The sequence below is a fragment of the Cervus canadensis genome, chromosome 19, assembly GCF_019320065.1.
Source record: "Cervus canadensis isolate Bull #8, Minnesota chromosome 19, ASM1932006v1, whole genome shotgun sequence".
In the NCBI taxonomy this organism is placed as follows: Eukaryota; Metazoa; Chordata; class Mammalia; order Artiodactyla; family Cervidae; genus Cervus; species Cervus canadensis.
Window position 1 is genome coordinate 55305970 of NC_057404.1, and position 15830 is coordinate 55321799.

The following is a 15830-nucleotide window of genomic DNA, read 5'->3' on the forward strand; positions in this document are numbered from 1 at the left end:
TCAAACCTGGGTCTCCTGCACTGCAGGCAGATTCTTAACCGACTGAGTTATGAGGGAAGCCCTTCTCAAAGCCTTGTTTTCGTAGTTGTGATGAATCTCCAACTTTCTGCCACAGCATGTCGAGTGCAGCTGACATCACAGGTGAAGAGGCAACTCAGTCACTGACATTTTCCTGGAGAAAACTGCCATCTTCGCTCCCCATGTCTTTCAGGCATGAATTTGGAGCTCTAGATCCCCTCTCCTCTTCTTTCTACTTCCATTTCACTCTTCGGCAGAAATAAAAGTACTCTAAGTCTATTACCAACCCCCTAAAAAAATGTGGAGAAAAAGAAATTTTGAAAGAAACCTCCTTTTTAATCTATTTTCAGCCTGCTTTAATTTGTCTGTCAAAAGAAGAGAGATGAGATTTATACTGCTGATTCCAAGATGCTGTATGAAGTGGTAAATATCAGTGCTAGAATTTGGATTTAAATAGGCTTAGGTTTGAATGTCAGTTCAGTGGCATATGAATTATGTGACATGGGACAAGTTTCTTATTATCTTTCTTCACATGTAAGATGGGCATAAAATATTACCTTATAGAAGTGTCAAGAGGATAAGAAATAATTTATGTAAATAACCCTGGGACATTACCACATTCTGAGTAAGTACTCAGTAAACTTCCTTGCTGTTAAAAGATCATTAATTTTTTCATGAAAAAATTTCAAAATTATGGGAGCTGATGAATAGTAAGCAACACTTAAAGACATGACACCTTCCTGGAAATTTTTCTCCAAAACATAAAAAGTCAATCTGTATTCTTAGTCCATTCTAATTTTGTTATTTATGAGCATTTTTATCTTAATAGCAAAAACAACAGAAATATTTAAGCACATATTCGCATTAAGACTTATGGTTTGCAAACACAGTTGAAATGGAACCATTCCTTTCATTCCCCACTCTAAGGAAAAAAATGAAAAACTATCTTGAGCAAATTATGTATAAAACAGTGGCAAGGTCTGTCGGGCAGTAACAGTGCTTTCTTCCTAAAAACAGTGGTTCTCACCCAGTGTTTAGACTCATGAGGAATTGGCTCTAAAATTAGAATTACATCCTGATTCTGTGATAGAACTTTTGAAAAATGACTCTCAGTTTGGAAATTACATTTGAAAGAAAGGGTGAATGTCATAGCTTTAATGTTTGCTTACTATTTTTATCTAGCCATGGGCAATAATATTTCCAGATACCCAAATGACAAAATAGATAGAAATTTGATCAAATTTAGAGAGAATAGTTCAACAGAACAATTAAAACACATTACTCATCTTACATGAATTGTATTTAATACTGTATTCAATTTGAGAATTGTAAAATAGCATAAATCCTAAATATAAAAACAACCAACCCCACTTATGCTTCTCAGCACTCAGATCACATATAAGCATGAAAATGTGCTCTGGGAAGATCAAATTTCCCATCTAGTTGTCTAAAGGACATTAACCCTCCATTATTTATTGGGTCTATAATAAAAGAAATTCCTGCATGGTCCCCAAAAAGAAAAAAAAATTGTCATGGTTCCCAGGGAGAAAAAAATAAAAAGCAAGGATTATCCTTGAAAGCAAAGAAGAGAATAGATTTTTTGTCTTTTTTTTTTTTTTTTTAACCAAGTTGTCAGAGGAGTTGCCATGGGCACCAGTGGGGGCCTCAGTTTAAATGTCAGATTTCTCTTCAACTACTGTCTTTTTAGCATTTTTTCTTTGTTACTCTGTTTTCTCCTCCATCTTATTTTTTTTCAGGATTTAAATAAACATTTTTTTTTGTTTTAGTATTCTTGAAGTACCTTTTTTTAGTCCCCAAAAGACAAAAAAAAGTTTTGCATTTAAGTGAGTAGATCATTGCTGCATTGCACCCATATTTACATGATGTAACAGAAGTGAAAGCATTTAAATCATATAGAGGTATCCAAACACAGCAGAGTAGGGTTAGTCACTAGAAATAACAGAATTTAACCACCTTAGCTATCATTACACAGAATGCTACTGTATGGCATATGGTGTATTCCATTATTTACTTGATAGAGTGTGTGTGTATGAGAGAGAGAGAGAGAGAAATAAGGAAGTACCCATGAAAAGGCAAATGAGAAAGTTAAAAATCTTATTCTTGACTTCCCTGCAAGTCCAGGGGATTGGATTGTGGCACCTCCTCTGCAAGGGACACAGATTCAATCCCTGGTTGGGAAACTAGGATTCCACATGTCACGTGGCACTGCCAATAAATAAATAAATAAAAATTTAAAACTAAGTTACTGGCTTAAAAAAAAAAAATCTTATTCTTAAGGGCAAGACTGGTGTGGGCTAGTCACAGTGAGTATTTAAACTCACTTAGCTTACATCCAAGTTTAAAAGTTTAAATCTAAGTTTTTAAAAATGGTATTAGAAAATCAAGTTGCCTGATCTGACAGGAGCAAACAGAAATGACTATTTTTATTCTTCAGGAAAATGGATTGGCAAGTTGATTTGGTTCCGAGGTTTCATTGTCTAGAAAGCAAAACCAAATTCAACTGTCTGTCTGCCCTGGGCTTTTACTCCTCCCGTTTGAAAAGCTGGGCATTCACATTTTGCATACTTTTTGCTAGTGTTAACATGCAAATAAACATACTGACCGCAAGCAGCTTCATGAATAGGGAAGGCCGGCAAGTAGAGGGATTTATATCTCTGCCGATAGGATTGTGTCAGGCACTATCCTGTGGGTCCCCAGCATGAGCGCCGCCATTTGCATAAGTGAAGGCCCTCTTCCCATTGGAGGGAAAAGGAGAAAGCTACATGTCTGTCAACTAAATGCCTGTGGGCTAATCACCACAGAAAAACCCATGGATTATGTGAGTGGATTTGAATAACCCTTCAGGAGAAGAGAGGTACAGAAGTACTGAGTAATCTATTTAAGTTCCCTACAGACCAGTCTCACGGCTGTTTACTTCCTACTTAAACAGTTGAAAGTCCTCAAATTAAGAGACTTTTAGGTTTCATTGCTATAGGACAAATTAGACTGGTAAACTGTGGAAACTGGATGGTTTCACAACTTCAAGGAAAATGGCTTAACGTGAGTAATTCCTCAGTAAAACTAACAATATATCATAAACCACAGAGCAGCAGTTAAAATACTACTCTCTTAATAGTGATAAACTGCTATTGTACCATATATCAGAAAACTGCTTTGCAAAGTATACAGCCATATGAAGCTTTCATTTCTCCAGGCAGGAAGTAAAGTAGGATCCAGCCAAGGGAGAGAAAAGAACTTGAGAAGAAGCCATTTTGAATTCCCTTCCTGCCAGAAGGAAGTCCTAGCAGAGTGATCATCCATTTTTATCTTTCCTTTTCTATCTTGTTTTACTAAGAAAGAAGCATCTTCTTACACATAAATAATTCAGAACTTTAGTCAAGTATGTATTGAAGGCTATGCTGTGAGCTGTGTTGCAAGTAAAAGAGAAAAATAAGACAAAGAGAGAAACAAGTGTGAAAACTTGAAAGCAGGAAAATCTAGAACTAAATGTAGAGCTGTGCTGTATAGATCATCAAAAGCTACAGGACTTCCCATATGGGGGACTGTCTGTCAAGGTAGAAGCGGTTCAGTGGCTTCAAGGCAGTAATGGGATAAGGCATAGGGCCTAAAGCTGTGTGTCCACATACTTGACTATTTACATTTAAATTTACATATAAGTAAAAATAAAATTTAAATATGAGTTCCTCACTCACAACATGTGGCTATGCAGCTACGGAACATTTCCATCATGCCAGAAAGTTCCACAGCAGAATCCTGAAGGATGTGTTTGATTTGATGTAGTGAAAAGGCCAGATTTGCACTTTCTAGCATGGGAACTATGAGTAAACACAGAAAAGTGGAAAGGAATGTGACATTAAGTTCCTGGGCAAAGGAAAAGACTAGATTGACGGGACAAGAAATTTCTATATTGGAAAGTGAAGGGGAAAAAATACAAGAAAGACTTCACCTAAAGGCAGACAGACGTAGAGAACAAGGAATCAACATGACAGAAGCTGTATTTAGGGATGAGGATTCAGACAGCAGTGTGATTGGATCAGGGAAGGAAGCATCTAAAGATCCGGAGATTTCTTCTGGGGCTGCCCCTATAACCCCCTGTGCAAAGATGATGGTTTACACCAGAGGAGTGAAAATAAATGGGAGGAAAAGGATAAATGCTTTTTAATTCTTAAGAAAAATCATCTCCAGAAATTGGGAGTGGGGAAAACAGAAAATGGGGAGAGGTAGTACACAATCACTTCAAATTAATGAGTGTCTAGGAGAACTGTAAGCTTTCAAAACAGATGTAGGAATGTGCTTGTGGTCCTCAGTCCTTCACTCCCTCTTTTGAGCCCATGAGCCCCCACATTTCACTTTCACACTTTCCAAAGTGATGATTTCACACCTCCCCTCTTGTATTGACATTCCTCTGCCTCTGCATCCTTCTCCATCAACTGATGATCTTGTCTCTCACTTCTCTGGGAAAATAGAAGACATCATGTGGATCTCCTCCTTCCTCCCACAGGCAGCCAGCTGCTTTATGCCCCAGCCACACTCTTCCTTTTTTCCTCTCAGTGGAGAAAGTGACCCTCCTCCTCTCCAAGGCTGGCTCTGGAGCCCTCCTCCTACTCACTCAAAGTGAAGTTACCTCTCCTCTCACTCTTATTGATCTCCTCCTCTGGCTTCATTCCTGCAGCGCACAGACAACGTGCTGGGTTATGAACTTGACCATTCCTTTCCTCCGCATTGTCCACCAGCCAACTGCTGGATGATACTGATCCTCACCTTCAGCTTCAAGGTGGAAGCAACTCCAGTAATGGTCTTCCCCTACACACAGCTACTGATTTGGAGAGAGGCAGGAAGTCTGATTCTGGCCATTTAGAAATGTCCGTGCACATTGTGATCGATTATGCTGATCCAATCAGAGTGAATGGCAGGACTTCTGTTTCCTGTCACTCTGGTCTGTATGCTGTAAAGACATGAAAGCCAGAACTACTGATATTTTGCTATTATAATAAAAGCTGAAACTGAGTATAAAGAAAAATGTCAAGAACTGTAGAACTGAGAGATGCAGAAAAATACAGTTGGAATCCTTAATTCTGGATGTTTTCAGTTACATGAATCATTCCAATTTTTGCTTTTAGAGCTTAAGCCAACTTGAATTGGAATTTCTGCCACTTACAGCCAAAAGCAAGGTAACTAGTGCATAAAGTATCTCCAATTCAAATGCATCTTTCCTTGACCTCTTGTCCCCCTGTAGTTTTGCTCCTCAATGTCAGCTATTTGGACTCCCCTTTAATATTCTACAGAACTGTAGTTACCATCAGCACCAATTACTCCATGTGAAATCCAAAAATCACTTCTTTTGATTCATTTTGCTTGATTTATCAACTGCATTCCAGAATTCAACAGAATCAACAGTTCTATCACAAAATATTTTTCCCTCCGTCTTCAATGAAACAATATCCTTTTTGATTTTCTCCAGGCACACACTATCAGGATTCAGTTGAAAAAAAATAGAAATCACTTTAGCACATAAAAGATAAACAGATGTAATGCAGGAAATTAGGTGCTGTGCAAATGATGGAGAGGTTGGAGGCTCAGGTTCTCTCTAAGTCCTGAGATGATTCCCAGAATAATGCTTCAGAGTCACCACACTCAGGACTTTGGATAATCAGAAAGTCATCCTGGAATTCTTGTGTCCAAGAATATATGTTTTAACCCATAAATATCACCATCATCCTCTTATTTTCTTTATCCAAAACCCTAGGAATCAACCTCGAGTTCTCTCTTCTTCTTCTTTCTCTGTATCCAATGAATTAACACATCAGTCAATCTACCTCCCAAATAAATCCTGCATCTACCATTTTCCATCATCTCTGCCACCAGCATCCTCCATAATTTTTCATCTAGGCTATGCACAGAGCCTCTTACCTGATCATTCTGGATCAGCTATTTCACTCATGCTCTGCATAATATCCAGAATGGGCATCTTACAATCAATATCAAACCATACAACTTTCTTGCCCAAAGTCCTATAGCAGTCCTATATTCAGTTACACCACCAATAAAATCCCAGTTTCTTATCCTCTGCGTGAACTAGTTCTGCTCTATCTATCTAACCTTCTCATATCTTTCCCCTTTGTCTATGGTCCTCCACACACACTTGCCTCTTCATTTTCTTAGGACATACCAACCTGACCCCACATTAGGGCACTCACTTTCCCTCTGCTCAGAAGATGCTTCTCTCAAGATATTCACAGAGCTGTCACCAGATCGTTCAGCTTTCAGCAGTTTCATAGAATGGTCTCTAACTGCCAGATCTGATTTCCCTCCCACTCTGCATCCCATCACCCTATTTATTGTCTTTATTGCAACCTCACCATTGGAAATTCTCCAACTTATTGTCTACTGTCTATTAATTCCAAGAAAGCAAGGACTGGTTTGGCATCCTCTCCTCCACATCTAGCAGCTCATACAGTAGACACTCCATAAATGTCTGTTGTATGCTTGATTGAATTCTTGGCAAACAGCCTCAAACTAAATAAGAATCCCAGATGTAGCTTAGAATCCCAGATGTAGATTTACCTGGGATCATGCTGTCTGAGAGGTAGCACAGTTCAGTTCAGTTCAGTTCAGTGGCTCAGTCGTGTCCGACTCTTTGTGACCCCACGAATCACAGCACGCCAAGCCTCCTTGTCCATCACCAACTCCCGGAGTTTACCCAAACCCATGTCCATTGAGTCGGTGATGACATCCAACCATCTCACCTCTGTCATCCCCTTCTCCTCCTGCCTTCAATCTTTCCCAGCATCCGGGTCTTTTCAAATGAGTCAGCTCTTTGCATCAGGTGGCCAAAGTATTGGAGTTTCAGCTTCAGCATCAGTCCTTCCAATGAACACCCAGGACTGATCTCCTTTAGGATGGACTGGTTGGATCTCCTTGCAGTCCAAGGGACTCTCAAGAGTATTCTCCAACACCACAGTTCAAAAGCATCAATTGGAGGTAGCACAATATACTGACAAAACTTCTCATTCCTCTGTGGGGATGGTACTCTCTTCTGCAATAGGTGTGGGGACAGCCAGAGTCCAGAATGGCAAGTTAAAACTAGGGAAATCTACCACTTACTACTAAGATCTGAGGAGAAGGGAAGCTGTATCCTTTCATATTTGAGAAAAGTATTAGCCAACATTATTCTGATTTCCGAAGTTCACTGATAATAGAAGATTGTTTAACTTATAAACCAACTCCATGATATCACAGAGGCCTACACAAAATAAACCAGAGTCTTTCTAGCATTTGGAAACTCTTTAAATTACAGAAAGTTATCCTCTAACTATAATGCAAAAGAATGAAAATTATCCTAAGTGATTCCTGAAAGAGGTAAGTATAAATTTGAAAAAATATAATGTTTAGAAGCTTAGAAAACCAAATGACTTTGCAAAGAGTTCTAGATGTGGGGTGTGTTAGAAAGACAGGAGATCTTACATTTTAAGAATTACCACCATATTTGATAAGGAAGACTAAAACCTCTTGGAAAGACTGGTTCTTAGTCTGGATTGGTGGCATTTCAGAAAGCCTCCAAATGTAAGTGAACTGGCTAGCAAGAAGAGGAGTACTTCCAGAAACTTCACCATATTTAGGGAACAGTAATAGCTCCTGATGAGAGGAAAATTGGGCTTCCCTAGAATACATCAACCAACAATCAGTGTTGGATTGGTTGTGTTTCAGAGAAAATCCTAACTTGGATTAGCAGACAGACAACAGAATGCTTTCATTCCTAGGGCCCAGTTTTAATTAGAATAATATTAATATTACTTCCTACTTGTGTGTGCATTGATATTTTCTGTACAAATTCATGGTGTTAACATAATTTGTTTCAATCAGTAATATGTTTCACCTAATTCCTTTTATTTATAGCATATCATAATGACTATTATGATCCTTAAAATGACTACCAAAAATTGTACATTTTTATTTACTCTTCTCAAAACTAAAGATAACTAAGACTTTGCTTCCTCTCAACTATCAAGCTTCCTTACTCTACAAGGAGATTGATGTAATTGTTAATTACATTTTCTCCTTTGCCTTTATATATATCTCTGTAATTATTTTTCTTTCTCTTAATTTAAATATATTTGACATGTCACGTGAAAATTTAAGGTATTAATATGCTAATTTGATGCATTTATATATTTTAATGTGACTGTCACTGTAGTGATAGTACCTCTGTATCTTTCTTTATCTTTCTCTTGCTTTCATTTCTTTTTCTTTCTGAGTTAAAGTTTCTTTTCTTTCCAAGATTAAGTTCTACTCTTTCTGGGTCCTAGATATCCTCCCATATTTTCATGAACCTCTGCCTTTCAATTACTGTTTCCTTTTCTGGAGTACTCTGTCTCTTGTTTACTCATGTTTTCAAAGGTCCAGAGAATACTTAATGGAACTTCCAGCCAAACTGATCTCTAAAGACAGCAAGGCACTGCCTGAACAATTAGAAGTATTTATTGCAAAAGTTAGCTTAGGTTTCTGTGCATAACTACTCATATAATTAGCAAGATATAAAGTGGCAATCTTCCATGAAGTAGACAGCACCCTCAAGTAAATATAAAAACACTTCTTAGCATTGGAATCTCTTTCTAGAATTTAAGGATCACTTTTTCTCAAAATGACAACATATCTCAACATTTTAATCTCTCACGAGTAAGCTAACAGCCCTCACACCACCACTTGAGACAGTCTAAGCTTCAATGTTTTTCAAATGCCTTTGAAAAGAAAAGTTGGTTTTATCCAAACTCACTAGACTACTTTATCATTAATCTTCCCAATACATGATTTTTAATCCATTTAGGTCTTAAAATTTTTTACCCACACCAATGAATTAAAACTAACAAATATTAAGACCTTTTGTCACGCCTTAATTCAATTGATTCTGTAGCCACTGATATTATTCCCTATGTGAAGTCGCTCAGTCGTGTCCGACTCTTTGCTACCCCACAGACTGTAGCTTACCAGGCTCCTCCATCCATGGGATTTTCCAGGCAAGAATACTGGAGTGGGTTGCCATTTCCTTCTCCAGAGGATCTTCCCGACCCAGGGATCGAACCCAGGTCTTCCACATTGTAGGCATACGCTTTACCGTCTGAGCCACCAGGAAAGTCCTATAAATTCTCTTATATGAATTCAATAATTACACATTCTTGATTTCCCCCATACCTCTTTGACCCTTCCTTAAAAGTGGGAAACCCTCAGGAAAGTATTCTCCAAACATTCATGCTCAGTGCTCATATGGTCCCGTGTCGGAGGAGTTCCAGAGTTCTACCCAGATTCCCGAAATCGCTTCTAAGCTCAGGCCCACGGTTTCAGGAGGCTCTCTTCCTCCTTCACTTCAAAGCTACATGCTCTCTCCTCCTTAAGGACGTGATGTCCTTTAAAAGCAAAGTCTCCATGGGAAGATGAGACTTATCTCTAAGGATTCAGAGAGTCAGAGTATAGAGGAAAAACTAGACACCATGTGAAATATCACAGGAGGGCACCTGTACGAATGACTTGAAGTCTCAGTGAATTATATTTTCAATTGCTTTATTTAAAAACTTTATAAAACTTGGATCAGTCTAAAAACGGAAGGTTTTATAAGAAATTTTAGAGTAATTTGTATTGGATATTTAATAAGGATATACCTATTGCTGCCATTAAACACAGAATTTGTGACTTTTTCTTGCATCAATAATTTGTTTCTAATAAAATTGGAATATTGTAGTCTCAATAAGATTGATTAAATGACAATACCTTTAATTTATATGTCATATATCAGATGGTTGGATGGCATCACCAACTCAATGGATGAGTTTGAGCAAGTTCTGGGAGATGGTGAAGAACAGGGAGGCCTGGTGTGCTGCAGTCCACTGGGTCACAAAGAGTTGGACTTGACTGAGTGACAACACCACAAATATTGGATAAAATTATGAATTCATATTAGCATTTTCTTTTCCTTTACCTTGAGGAGGCAATAATTTCTTAGCAAACAAAACAGCATTAATCATAAAGAAAAGAATGCTGTATTAAATGTCATTAAAGTTGAGAACCTTTTTAATAGTGAAGTTCTGTTCATCAAAAATACCATTGAGAGATTGAAAAGACAAGCCACACACTAAAAGAACATATTTACAAAATCTTCTACAATATTTACAGAATTATGCAAGGGACTCTTGTCCTGCTACACAGCTCAAAATGAAAAGGCAAGCTTGTCTAAGATGGCACATCTCATCATCCATAGAGCATGATCTTTAGATTTAAATGAGGATTCAAGTGGAATTACCTCTGTTCCACAAGAACAGAATGATCATGAAGATCACATTATCAGCAGAAACTAAAGGGCATTATCTGGCCTTTAGGTTTGAATCCTAGTGAAATATTACAGTGTCACACTTGGTACATGTATTTATTATTTTAGACGAAAAAAAGATACTAAGTGGAATAGCTGCTACACGTTTCCTGTTGCTATAACACGGTAGAATTCCAGTATATTTTATTCAAAACGATTATTATTAACTTTCCTAGTAAGTGCAATTCAGACACGAGATGTTCAGATGGAATATGGGTGAGAAGAACTATTAGTTTTGCCTGAATTGCTCTTTCTTTTGTTTCTTGGACTATTACCTTTTATGGTGGCTATTAACATACTCTAACCCTGCATTCTCAGTAAGTCTTTTATTTTTAATAGTTACATTTTTTAACTTACATAAGCTTTCATTTATACATTTTCAGTAATCATCTCCTAGTAGTATCAGACTGTTAGTTAAGCAGGAATCTACTGCTTGAATAATTTTCCTGTCACTAAGGCTCCAAAACTGCCCTAACCTAAAAAACTACAAAAAAAAAAAAAAAAAAGACTGAAAAAACTAAGTTTCTGGTGCTACAAACTTCAACCATCAAAGACCATTCATACAATCACCACTTGAGATTCTGTGGCTAAATTCCTCTTTTTAAGACTAAAGTCCTCTGAACTCATAACTGAATGTAAGGACTATTAGTTTTTATTCTTATTTGTACACACCTATCATTGAGTATTAATTAACATTACAAAGTTATAAAACTAACTCATCAAATAAATCATGCACACAACAAAGTTATACCTTAATCCTAGAATGAAAATAACATAGTCTAAACCTCTTATTTTATTCTCTTTATGTCACATTTCTTTCTCCCAGTCCCAGCACTTCTCCTCAAAGTTGTCCCACCACCCCTCACCTGAAGCATTTCTTCACATTTACTTAGGAGTACAGATACCTGGTTCTAAAAAGTTCTTTCCAGTCAAGATTCAAAACTAAAGAACAAGTGAAATTGAATTTAATAGACATTAAAAATTGAATTTCACAAGTGGTTCAGACTTTTTAAAAAAAATAACACATTAAAAAGATAATTTCTTCCCTCTTCTCCCTAGAAACCATCCAAAATAAGAAGAAAAATAAATGAATGCAAATTCCAGCTGCAATAGAAGATTTCTACAAACCAAAACTACACAATTTGATAAAGCATTCTTAAATGCAGAGGTCTACTGGGGTACACGGTGACTCATGAGAGAATGTCTCAAATCATAAGACTCTAAGTAAGAGGAGCAATTGACATATAAGATCAACAATGGCTTGTTTGGAACAAGAACAGAGACACAAGGATGTGAGGGAGCCTGAAAGTAAAGTGAAAGTTGCTCAGTCGTGTCCGACTCTTTGCGACCCCATGGACTAAACAGTCCGTGGGATTCTCCAGGCCAGAATACTGGAATGTGTAGCCGTTCCCTTCTCCAGGGGATCTTCCCAACTCAGGGATCAAACCCAGGTCTCCCTATCAGCTAAGCCACCAGGGAAGCCCTGAGGGAGCCTAGATCCAGTTTACCAAAAAATTTTGAGAAGCAGAGAAGATGGCACTAAACGAGGATCCACATAGCCAACCAGATCTGCATAAAGGACCAGTCAGTTGGACAGGAGAGTTGAGGAAAAATAAAAGTGAAAAAAAACTACTTACAAACATAACTACATATCATGGGAGAGTTTCTGCTAGTAGGAGTACAGTCTTGGCCTCATCTCCACACAGACATTTTGCAAAGAACTGATACATAAAAGTGTATCTCATTCAAAAGAGAGTATTAATTAAAGAGAAAGCAAAGTAGATCTAGTATGAAGATTAAAAGATTAGGAAAGAAAGGAAACAGACAGAAAATTCAAGCAAAATATATTATTCCCCAATTGTTATCACATTACATCATAAATTTATTTAAAGTTGCAACTTTGCCATTTGCAGCAACATGGATGGACCTAGAGACTATCACACTGAGTGAAGAAAGTCAGATAAAGAAAGACAAATATTATATGATATCACTCGTATGTAGAATCTAAAAAACAATACAAATGAATCTATATACAAAGCAAAAAGAGACTCACAGACATAGAAAACTAAAGGAGAAAGGAAGGGGAGGGATAAATTAGGAGTATGGGATTAACAGATATAAACTACTGTACATAAAATATATAATAAGAATTTACTGTATGGCCCAGGGGACTATATATCTTATAATAATTTATAATGGAAAATAACATTAAATATAAATATATTTATAACTGAATCACTTCACTGTACACCTGAAACTGATGCATCACACATCAACTATACATCAACCAAAAAACAAAATAAAAAGAATAAACAGGATAATATCAATAATAAGAACAGAATGGAAACTTGCTGTCTAGATACTGAAATATGTCATAAAAACCATAGCATTTTCATAAAACCTTAAGAATGTGTGATATTTATCCATGACTGGAAAAAACAAATCAATAGAAGAGAGATGAAAAATACAGAATTAGATCTAATATGTACGTGAATGTAGTATGATAAAAACAGCATTTCAAATGGGGAAGATGGGTTATTTAACAAAGAATTTTCAGACAACTTGGGAGACATATAGAAAAAAAATCAAGATTTATCCCTAACCCATGTATTACACAAAATAAATTCCAAATAGATCAAAGATTTAAAAATGAAATTACCTTGCTTCTGCTCAGTCACTTCCAACTCTTTGCGATCCCATGGACTGTAGCCTGCCAGGTTCCTCTGTCCACGGGATTCTCCAGGCAAGAATACTGGAGTGGGTTGCCATTTCTTCCTCCAGAGAATCTTCCCAACCCAGGGATCCAACTCATGTCTCCTCTTCATTGCAGGCTTCTTCCCAGCTGAGCCACCGGGAAAGCCCAGAGATACCTAAAAATACTAAAAACAACATAAAATAATTAATAATCTCAGAAAAAGTAAGCCTTTCTGAGTGTGTTGCAAAACTCAGAAACTATAAAAAAATATTTAACTGCATGAAAATTTAAATTTTCTGCATGCAAAAATTATAAAAATCAAAAGACAAATGAAACACCGGAAAAAATGATAGCTTACAAAAGACTAAGTTACTTATATATAAGAATTTTGCAAATCAATAAAATAATAGTCTGATAGAAAAAATGAGCAAGGTAAAAAATAAAAAGGCAGTTTATGGGAAAGAAAACACAAATGGTTCTCAACATACGACAGGGAACCCAACTTATTTAATAATAAGAAAAACCAAAGTAAACTATAGATCCAAAGTACCATATATTTTACCTATGTATAGTCTCATCTAATTATATTTTTATCTAGTAGTAATTTCACAGCCTTTATCAAATTGTAAATTTTCAGACCCTTTATTTCAACAATTCTACTAGAAATCCATCCTACTGACTTCGTGACATAGGCGAGCAATGGAACATGCAGCAGGATGTTTATTATAACATTTATTGTATAAGATTGACAAAAATTGCCAAAATCTATACCAAATCTCTATCTTGAAGGTTGGTTAAATAATTGGTGGCATATTCCTAAAATGTATACTATGCAGACACTAAAAATATTGATTCTCTTAAACATTTGGTCTGGAAAAATTTCTAAGATACTCTGAAAAACAAGGTGTAAACAGGCAGAACGGTATGCAGGTTGTTACTATTACTGGTTGCAATTTATTGTATGTATACTTACTGTATATGTAATACAATATATGTGATCACATTATATATAATATAGTATAGGTAAATTATGTGAATAGTTACATATATGATGTATTCATAGTGATACATATGTACATATATGTAGGCTATATGCACACACAATATCATTCCGTTCAGCTCAATTCAGTCGCTCAGTCGTGTCTGACTCTTTGCAACCCCATGAATCGCAGCACACCAGGCCTCCCTGTCCATCACCAACTCCCGGAGTTTACACAAACTCATGCCCATCGAGTCAGTGATGCCATCCAGCCATCTCATCCTCTGTCGTCCCCTTCTCCTCCTGCCCCCAAGCCCTCCCAGCATCAGGGTTTTTCCAATGAATCAACCCTTCACACAATATCATTAGTATACACAAAACAACAGGTGCTATTGGTTGCCTTTGGAAGAAGTACTTTGTACTATTTGTATTACCTATGCCATGAATAATTAGCTGAATTTTTAGTTACAAATTTAGTTTTAATTAAACAGATATCATTGATGAAAGCTCTCTTCCCTTTAATTTCTCTTTCTTGGGTTCCTGCACTCTGTTCCCTCTGTGCATGAAGTGAGTAGCAAAATGTGAAGCTGGTTGGGATGACAAATAGTCTCTCTTAGGTAGAAAAAGATCAGATTCAGAAAAAAATAGAGTCATAAAATTTGAAATATTTCCCAGCTAGCAGTCTGCCAATCTGTACATTTTTTTAAAAAATGAAAGGTGTTCCAGACTCCAAGGTCAGGATAAGACACAGAAAAGGAAAAAATGCTGGGAAATTTATGTTTGGTACAGATCCTTTTTTAATTTCTCTGGTTCTTTAAGCTGACACCCTGCACACATCAGCAGTACTTCCCAAGCCAAACTGCCTTCATTTCTGAAGAAAGAGAAGAAGGTGGGCCCTTCATTCCAAAATCTGCAGTCCCGCAGGCATCTCTATGGGGGTGACTGTATCTCTAGTTATTCTCCTTTATTACTGTAAGCCCAAATTGCAATTTAGCTTAATAACAGCCTTTAAATTAATATGAAGTGCTAGTTCCTGAAATTCTTGTTTTACTATGAATCAATTGTCAAACATAAAAGTTTTATCTTCCATAAATGCTAATAAGCATGTCATTCATATCAGTCCTAAGGCAGGCAAGTCAAATGAAAATCTAAACAATGTATTTGCAAAATTCTAAGCACTTGGTTTCCCTTTCCTCCACAGGGAAGAAGAAGGGTGATGGATAGGATCTTCATGAGGTCAGCTAAATATTGATATGCAAGTCATCTAGGTTTGTTTTCCTTCTAAGAGCAGAGCCTGAGGCCAGGACCTCAGTGTTCTGACTGACTCGGGAGGGGCTCTCAGGAAGCAGAAGTGAGGGACCTTGAAGAAGGACGCAGGGAAGGGAAGGAAGCCAATTAATGGTGAATTACGGAGCTGGTTATCACTTCTCGGAACTGAGATTCAATCCCAACTGAGACCCTCTGAGGAACTGTGTAGACCACACTCTTCACCGGTGCTCTGGTGGCCGGGAGGTTGAGAGGTTCATCCATCATTCATCATCATCCCTCTCTGGTTGAGGTTGCCCAAGGAGCACTAACGCCCTGCACTTCCAGGCTGCTGCGTCTGGGGGCTGAGCTGCCCAAACCTTCAGCAAACACCAAGAGACACAAGTACTTGAGGTAGAACGCTTGAAACATCCCACCACAGTTGCTGCCAAAGTCACAATGAGCCAAAGGGAAGAGGTGCAAGAAAAAAAAAAAAAAAAACAAGTATTTGTTGC